The sequence below is a fragment of the Berghia stephanieae genome, chromosome 2 (genome assembly GCF_034508935.2).
Source record: "Berghia stephanieae isolate SIO BIC M18660-M18661 chromosome 2, UCSD_Bste_1.3, whole genome shotgun sequence".
Lineage (NCBI taxonomy): Eukaryota > Metazoa > Mollusca > Gastropoda > Nudibranchia > Aeolidiidae > Berghia > Berghia stephanieae.
Window position 1 is genome coordinate 91,641,259 of NC_088361.1, and position 9,381 is coordinate 91,650,639.

A 9,381-nucleotide genomic window follows, 5' to 3' on the forward strand; every position below is an offset into this window, starting at 1 on the left:
CGTACTCAGGTGTAAAATGGCCGTTAACAGCGTTGTCTCTGTCCGAAAAATTGTAATATCGCCTAACAGGCGTCATGTCCCGTCCTAAATGTTAAGTGCTGCTGTTGGCTAGGGACCCGTTGTAAAGCGCTTTGAGCACGTTTAATGGATATTGCTCACTTTTTTTTCTTATCTGATGTTTAGTTTACATGTTTTATCAAGGAGGATTAAAGCAATTTCTCAAAGTGAGGAAAACTGACTTTTCACATCTCATATCATTTTAAAAATCCCTTTTTAATTAATTCCCTTGTTTTATCCAAATTGGATTACTGTAACTCCCTCTGGGGGAATTTAGCTAAATACAAAATGAGTAAACTTCAGGATGCTCAAAATAACGCAGCCAGACTCATTGTACGCAATAACCAAATAAACCCGTCAGCAACTCTCCTTCTCCGTGAGTTACATTGGCTTCCTGTGGAAAAAAGAGTTGCCTATAAGATTTGTACTTTGTCTACAAATCCTTGAGCACGAACAGTCCCTCCTGTATTAAAGACTTTCTAAACATATGTCCCCAATAGAAACTTGAGGTCAAGCATAGACGAATCAATCCTTGTTAAACCCAAGACCTTGCGTAAAATAGATGAACAATCTTTTCAATTTTCAACCCCCCATATTTGGAACTCTCTCCCATCACAATTGAGTTGCTCGGATTCGTTGACAACTTTAAAATCTCGCTTAAAGTTTTATCATTTAACGTCATAAGTATTATCATATTTTGTTGTTAAATTGAATTCGTATCACTTTTCCATCAACACTTGTCTTACCGTAATATGTTTTGTTTTTTATCACTGTAAAGCGCTTGGAGCCTGTGACAACGGGGCAAAGCTCTATATAAATGTCATTTATCATTATTAATATTTATTCATAATAGCCTTTTGAACAGGTGGGTCACATAATTGATCTTATTCGTCTGTTTTGATATGGGATTCATACTTTAAGACAAATACCACTGATTTTGTTAACTCAACGGGTTTAAAAAAAAAAAATAAATAAATAAAAAAATAAAAAAAAAAAAAAAAAAAATATATATATATATATATATATATATATATATATATATATATATATATATATATATATATATATATATATATATATATACAGCAGGATAAGGCTGCTTCCCAGACAACGGTAATGATTCTAAAATTATGGATTAAATGAAAACCAACCAGCAAACAAACATAAACCACAAAAAAAAAAGAAAGAAAGGAAAAAAAGGCATTTCATTTGCATTCAGAAAGGTGTCATTGTTCAACACGTTAACTGTTGTCTACAAAGCATTTCATATGCCGTGTCATGAGAGCAATTAAAGCATCAACCCTGTTTACCCCCCCCCCCCCCCCTCCCCCCTCCCCGATTTGTTATCCTCAAAATATTTTAAAACACACAAAAAAAAAAAAACGCAGGTGGGCGACACGTCATCAGACACCAGATCCAATTTGTATACAAACCAATGGAGTCTGGCTTCCTTTAAGTCGCGCACATCCATCAACCTGAATAGGAAACGGAAGTGCATGTAAGGTGAATGTGGCTTTTCCGATCAAGTAGGATGCCAAGTAAAAATGATATTTCGATATCTTAGATGTATTGATATTGATGAAAATCAAATACGCTATTGATAGAAACTCATTTGTTGGTCACAGGACATTTCTTAGGTCATCCACTTGGCTTTCTTTTCATTTTGTACAGTTAATCTGTTGTGTTCAAAGTGTTGTTTCATTACAAATATTACACGCATGATTACTCCCACTCTTGAGCATTTATATAGCGCTTTATCCACTAAATGTGCTCAAAAAGCTTTGCAATTTGTCCCTAGAACGAGACATGATACCAGTTATGCGAAAATACGATTTTACCCCGATAGAGACAAAGCTTTTAGTGGCCATGTACTCTTTTTACATCTGAGTTCGGTAAGAGAATATGAGTAAAGAGCCTTTTCCAAGGACTCAACTTTGCGCCGCTCTAAGCGGGACTCATGTCTGAAACCCTAACGCAATTACGGGCTTGGTTTAACTTTGCTGTAGTGGAAAATATTTTTCGTTGGTTTGAGAGTATTTCCATCATAACAATGAGGCCATATCAATCTGGGATATCAGACCTGCAAATAAGAGCACGTCGATTTGCGTGATTAGTCTTTTGTTTGCCGGACCTTTATAACCATTAAACGGAACTGTTGTTTTTACGATTCTCATCATCCTTTCTTTACCAACCATAGGAAAATCGTCACATTCGTTACTCATAAAACCAATAATTTCTCAATCTGATTTCAAATTTACATCACAATTTTTATTTTATCTTTTTTTTTTTTGGTTGTCACAATTGAAACTGTTTGTAGGGCTCAATTTGCTTAGTAATATTATGTTTAGAATGTTGCTTTCCTGTTTGAGTAAGAAAAACCTATTTTTGTATTGGGTGTGTTCTGAAAATGGTCGGCAAGGAGAGGGATAAGGTGGCTCGATACTTAAAATACAAAATCTTTATTTGGGACTATTTGATGAAACTAATGATATTTACACATAAGGTATCTTGTAAAAAGAGATTTGGTAACAAGAAAATTGAAAATCTCTTCGTTGTACATATATGCAGGTCTGACATCTAAACATCCTTATGGGCCTAGTTTAGTATGGTTGTAATTGACAATATTTTGAGTCATATTTTGAGCTTTCCGTTACAACAATGAGCCCAAGAGGAATTGGGTTATCAGACCTGTAAATAAGAACACGTTGGACGCCACCATTTTATTTTTTTTTTTATTTTGGTTTTTAAAGTCGTTATGTAAATTTTAATAGCTGGCTACTTAATTTTGATTCACCCCAAAGGCGAAAAATTATTTTTAGAAATGTGAATAAAATCTCCTCACGTTTTTGAGAATATTTAAAGAAAAAATATTTTTACCCCAAAACTATTCAATAAAAACAAAATCAAAATAGCCAGCTATTTATAGTAACAAATCAGATATTTTTCTTTCGAAATTTCAAAGCTCTAACATTAACATTTTTTAAATGGTCAAGTCCAAAAAAATGTTTATGGTGATTAGATAGGTTCAAACCCCCACCACCGCCGCGAAATTTTTATTCTCTATTGTCTTCTGGCAACTTTCCTATCTACTCACTTCATCTCTTGTTGCAATCAACATAAGTGCCTGCTCCACTAACTTTTTCTGAATTAAAAATTCACCCCAAATACCGGAGCATACTCAATGTCTCAATTGTTTCTATGTTATATGTTTGTGTTGAGAATATTGGCTATTAAGCTTACTTGCTGGCCAACTAACTTCGCGGAGTTGTGTGTGTTGGACCCACGATCTCAAGTAGTCGGGAAGAGAGAGAGAGAGCTCTAATAATGACTGGGGTTAGAGACGATCTTTTTTGGGATCGTGGATATAGCACATACGGTAGAGTCACGCTCTTTCTGGTCAGGCGGAGTTGTCGTACCAGTAAGGTCGCGGGTTCAAACCCCCATCACCGCCGCATAATTTTTATTCTCTATTGTCTTCTGGCACTTTCCTACTCACTTCATCTCTTGGTGATTAGATAACAGTTTTGAGAAAAACACAATATTTATCAGAGTTTGAGCCCAATAACTTTGGGTAGTAATTTTTAATTGCATTTTTTACTGTTTCAAACTATTCATTCAGCAAAAATATGGGTTGAAATGAAATAAGAACTGAATAAATTGATCAGAAACAGTCACTTCCAAAAATTGATCATCTTCACCCAAACTGAGTCCATTTGCACCCGCGAGCCATCTTAAGCATTATTTACACATCTACTTCTCAAATATCTTTATGTTTGCCCAATCGACTCTTCAAATGCGTTTCTTGTTCGTCTGCCATGTGCTGATCATATCACAATAGACATTTTTGTTGATTCAAATTTGCCCTTCGGCACGAAGGAATATCGAACCTACAGCAACCATGGATTTTGTATCGGGTAGGACAAGTCGGCAGAAAGTCACTTCCGGTTAATATATCAGAAAGAGAGATTAAATTACAAAATCGCAATGATATGATTTAAATGGTTAGATGATGAAGGCCCTATCTACTTAAACAATCTAGTACATCCTTATACACATTCCAGTTCATTAAGGTCAACATCAGATAAAACTGAACTTTTAGTTACTTTTTAAAAATACAATTGTTTTGGTGGGCGATCCTGTTCTGTCATGGGACCCCCTGTATGAAATTTTATCCCTAGAACCACCAGGGAACAACAAACTATTAATTCTTTTAAATCGAAACTAAAACATTTCCTTTTCACGTCTGCCTATTTAAAATCTGAGACATACTTTATGGTTATAACCCTATGTGTGAATATTCAATTGTGGGTCTGCGCGCGCGCGTGTCTGTGTGTGTGTTTGTATGTTTATGTGTGTGTGTACGCGCGGGGGGGGGGGGGGGTGGTTGTGGGTTGTGGCACAAGAGATACATTTTTTTCAACAAATGTAAAGCTCATTAAGCATTATATGATTTTGAAAATGTGCTATACAAATGCCATCTATTATTATTATTATTATTATTATTATTATTATTATTATTATTATTATTATTATTATTATTATTATTATTATTATTATTATTATTATTATCATTATTTTATTTATTTATTTATTTTTAAATTATTTCTTTATCTTATTTTTAAAATTTTAATTTTATTGTTTTGTTTGTTTGTTTTTTTTTTGTTTTTTTTTGTTCGACAGAGACAACGCTGTTACCGCAAACAACTTTTCCAAGAACTCAACATTGCGTCGTCTACAGTGAGGCTCGAAATAGTGTGACTATAGTGTGATCAGAAGCCGAGTGCTATTACACAATACCACAAAGACACACTTCTTTTATTTATAACATTATACCCATATACCCGGGGGCGAAGTAGCCGAGTGATTAAGTCATTGCACTGTGATCCGGATGACCCGGGTTCGAGCCCCGCTTGAGGTACTTACGTTTAACGCACAGTTGAGTCCTTGGAAAAGGCACTTTACTCAAATCTCTCACCGTACCCGACTGCTAACAGCATTGTCTTAATTTGAAAATAAAATTATAGCATCACCTCACAGGCGTCATGTTTCATCCTATTTGTTAAGTGTTGCTTTTAGCTTGGAACTCCTTGTAAAGCGTTTAGTGTATATTCCGCTATACAAATGTTCAAGTTGTGGGGGGTTTTTTTGGTTGTTTTTTATTTAACACACAGCCACTGTGGACAAGTTACCTAGCCAGTGTGACACAGTGCTTGCCCACACAATGGAACAGAATACCTTGGAAGTATTAAAACTAGAGAACGAACTAGGTGTTTATAGCGTGAATTTAATTCCACACTGTAACATAATATAACAACATGATAAAGGTGATGGATGAAAGAGAGCGAGCAGTAAATTGTGACCCTTCGTCTCGAAACGGTATTATGTCGGAATGAATTGGACCCCGAAAAGTGACTTTAGAATTAAATTGATAGTAAATACCATTTTCTGAGCTTTTGCATTGTGAGAAATTGTCTTCATTCTGTAACATAACAAATCGAAACAAACCCTAAGTTTCATGATTTTTTGCCTGACCGGCGAGCCTTGTTTTTGTTGGCTCCTTCATTTACGTGTTTTGAGTGATTTTTATCTGACATTTCGCCTGGATTTTAATACCATCTGATTTGTGATAGTCTTGTGGTTTTATTGATATACATTTTAACGATTTCTAACAGAGGATTTTTCTAAAATTTTAAAATTTAAGTATGGATTTTCCAAAGTCGAACATAGTTTTAAACTGCTATTTGTTTACAGCCATATTGGAAACTTTATTCACTGTGCTATATTTTACAACTTTTAACAACTACCGTGTACATCGATCTATTTATAATACTAATTTTGTGAACAGACTCAGAGGGGGTAGACGAAAACAACGCCCTATAACCACCGTCATTGGTCATCGGCCAACCCCACGCCCGCTCCCCCTACGACCTCGATCCTCGCTTCAATTTATCAACACTCGTCCCCCATCCAATCTAATCACTTCAATGAGTAATCCTCACCGTTCCTTGTCAAATGTCAACACTGTCCGTGACAGTCAGTATGAAATTAACGACCACCATGACAACAACTCGCAGCAACAGCACCGTCTTGAGCAACAACAACAACAACAACAACAACAACAACAACAACAACAACAACAACAACAACAACAACAACCTGCACGTAGTGATCATACCAGTTTAAAAATTGGATTACTAAATGTTAGATCGTGTCGTAATAAAACTCAAGACATAATCGACATTATTGAAGATCATAAAATTAATATTTTTGTCATCTTGGAAACATGGCTTAATCATTCATATGATGATCCAATTATGAAAGCAATTACACCCGAAGGCTTTTGTATTAAATCATTTCCACGCATTGGGAGGAAAGGAGGTGGTATTGCAATTATTTACAACTTGTCACTCTTTGACAAGATATCATTTCACCATGATAATTTTAGAAGTTTTGAATACGCTGGATTTGCCATTCATGAAAATAATTTTAAAAAGTCGTTTCACTGTGTCTACCGCCCACCACCAAGCCAACAAAACAAAATATCAACAATTGATTTTTTATCTGAGTTCGGAGAATTTATGTCAATGCAATCCATTAACAAAAAGCATAATATTTTTATGGGTGATTTTAACATTGATTATTTCGGAAACAAAAATGAATCGAAAGTATTTCGGGAGATTATTGACACAAACAACTATATTCAACTTGTAAGCGGTCCTACAAACAACCATGGCCACACAATAGATCATGTCATTACAGACATTGAACATTCTCTCTTTTCATCTGTCTCAAATATTGATAAATTAATCTCTGACCATCATTTAATTGTGTTTTGCGTTTTATTTCCAATGAAGCACGAAGTAAAAAAGATGATAACATCTCGTAATTTGAAGAATATAAACATGAACATTTTTAAACAAGACCTTGACCATAACGTTAAAAATAAACATGATGCGAATGGTCTCCACGAGTCAATTGTTGGTTCGGTGGACAAGCATGCACCCTTAACAACTAGAGCAGTAAAAGTGAGACGTCAAGCACCCTGGTATAATACCGAAATAAAATTGAATGGATTAGCCAGGAGGCGGGCAGAAAGAAAATGGCTCAAGTCCAGAGATGCTGTCGATAAGAAGCGATACATCGCGGCTAGAAATGATGCAAAAGCCGTCAATTTCAGGGCCAAAAAGAAATTCTATGAAGAAAGCCTCAAAAACGTGGGACGTTCGAGACAATTCTTTGCCTTGACCAAGGAACTGCTGGGACAACAGACGCAACCAGCTCTCCCATCTTTAATCGATCGTGCAGATCTACCAACTCGCTTTGGTCAATATTTTAAAGAAAAAACGGATACCATCAGGAAGGAACTCTCGTCTGAATCGATCCCTACAACATTTGACAAGTTTCATGGTGATTCGTTAACACATTTTTCAAAGATTACTGAAGCTGACTTACGTGATTGCATTATGTCGTCTCCAACTAAAAGTTGTGATTTAGACCCCTTAAATACTGCCATTTTAAAAAAATGCATTGATGTAATTTTAACACCATTTACATGTATTGTTAATAATTCGTTGCAGTCAGGTGCTGTACCAGACATTTACAAAGTTGCTCATGTCAAACCCCTTTTGAAAAAACCTGATCTCGATAAAGAGAACTTAAAAAACTATCGCCCTGTCTCTAATCTTCCTTTTCTCTCTAAGATCTTAGAAAAGCTTGTTTTGAAACAATTACTGTCTCATCTTAAAAATAATTGTCTTGAAGAAAAATTTCAGTCTGCTTATAGGCAACATCATTCGACGGAAACCGCACTTGTTAGGGTTGTTAATGATCTCCTCTCTGTTATAGACAATGGTTCATGTTCTTTGCTGAATTTGCTTGACCTATCGTCTGCTTTTGATACTATTGATCACAATCTTCTTCTCAAACGTCTTGAAATTACTTATGGCGTGTCTGGTGCAGCGCTTGATTGGTTTAGGTCATATTTGTTTAATCGTAAACAGATTATTACGGTGGATGAATATAGATCGGAGGAAATCTTTCTTGATTGTGGGGTTCCCCAGGGTTCAGTACTTGGACCCGTTCTTTTTGTTTTGTACGTTGGCCCTCTGTCTAAAATCATCAGAAGTTTTGGTCTGTCTTACCATCAATACGCTGATGATACGCAATTGTACTGCGTTTCCAATATGAGAAATTTACAAGAAGTATCAGCCAATAGTAAAAATTGTATCCAAAGTGTTAAGAAATGGATGAATGAGAACAGACTGAAACTGAATGATGATAAGACGGAGGTGCTGTATGTGGGGAACAGGAAGTGGAAAAGTGAAACAGATTTGAAGTTGGGGGATGCCTCTATTCAAATTGTTGACAAAGTGAAAAACCTTGGCACATTCTTAGACTCTGGACTGTCGATGGAGCATCAGGTTAATAATTTGGTTAGATCTCTCTTTTTCCAACTAAAAAAGATTGCTTCCATTAGACGGTTCATATCTGAGGATGTGACCAAGCACCTGGTTGTGTCCCTCGTACTATCGAAATTGGATTATTGTAATGCTCTGTTGTTTGGCGTTTCGCAATACAATCTGAAACGTCTTCAGATTGTCCAAAACAGCGCTGCCAGACTAGTATTTATGAAGCGTAGGTGCGACTCTGCCGGACCTCTACTTCATGACCTGCATTGGCTGCCTGTTGAGAAAAGAATTAAATTCAAAGCTTGTGTTTTAGTGTATCGTTGTCTTGAAGGTACTGCCCCTTCCTACCTTTCAGAACTAATTGAAAGATATTCAAAACCCCGCCCCTTACGTTCGGCCAGTGATTCCACAAAACTAGTTGTCCCTCGAATTCGGAAAAATGCTGGAATGAGATCCTTTTCTCATTTCGGACCCTCTATTTGGAACGCCTTACCGCAGAGCATTCGTGAAAAAGAATCTTTGTCTATTTTTAAACGTTCGCTTAAAACATATTTGTTTCGATTTTAGTAGATGGTATGAGAAGCAAGATAGGTTTGGTTTGTGTTGTGTGTTGTGTTGTGTGTGTGTATGTGTGTGTGTGTGTGCTTGTGTGTGTGAATGAGTATGTTTCAGCCAAAGTAATTTGTAATTTAAGCGCTTAGAGTCTGGTGTCTCGGAGTTATAGCGCTATATAAGTTTTCAGCATTATTATTATTATTATTATTATTTTGTCAATAAATTCAATTTTGTGCACCCAAGTCATCCCGACATAATACCGTTTCGAGACGAAGGGTCACAATTAATATTTTAAAAAAAAACACGAGAGAACGAGAGAGAGAGAGAGAGAGAGAGAGAGAAAGAGAGAGAGAGAGAGAGA

General features: G+C 36.0%; 1 protein-coding gene across 2 annotated transcripts in view; it reads right to left on the reverse strand.

Annotated features, from left to right (window-relative positions):
* Positions 1 to 7,480: 7,480 nt before the first annotated feature.
* Positions 7,481 to 9,381, reverse strand: part of LOC144965838 (putative defense protein 3) — a 16,586-nt gene continuing 14,685 nt past the window's right edge. The window contains exon 5 of one of the 2 annotated variants that reach the window (XM_078901611.1): positions 7,481 to 9,381. This exon is cut by the window's right edge and continues 390 nt beyond it. The gene's annotated coding sequence lies outside the window, so the exon portion shown is untranslated. The other variant, XM_078901612.1, reaches the window with a different exon arrangement.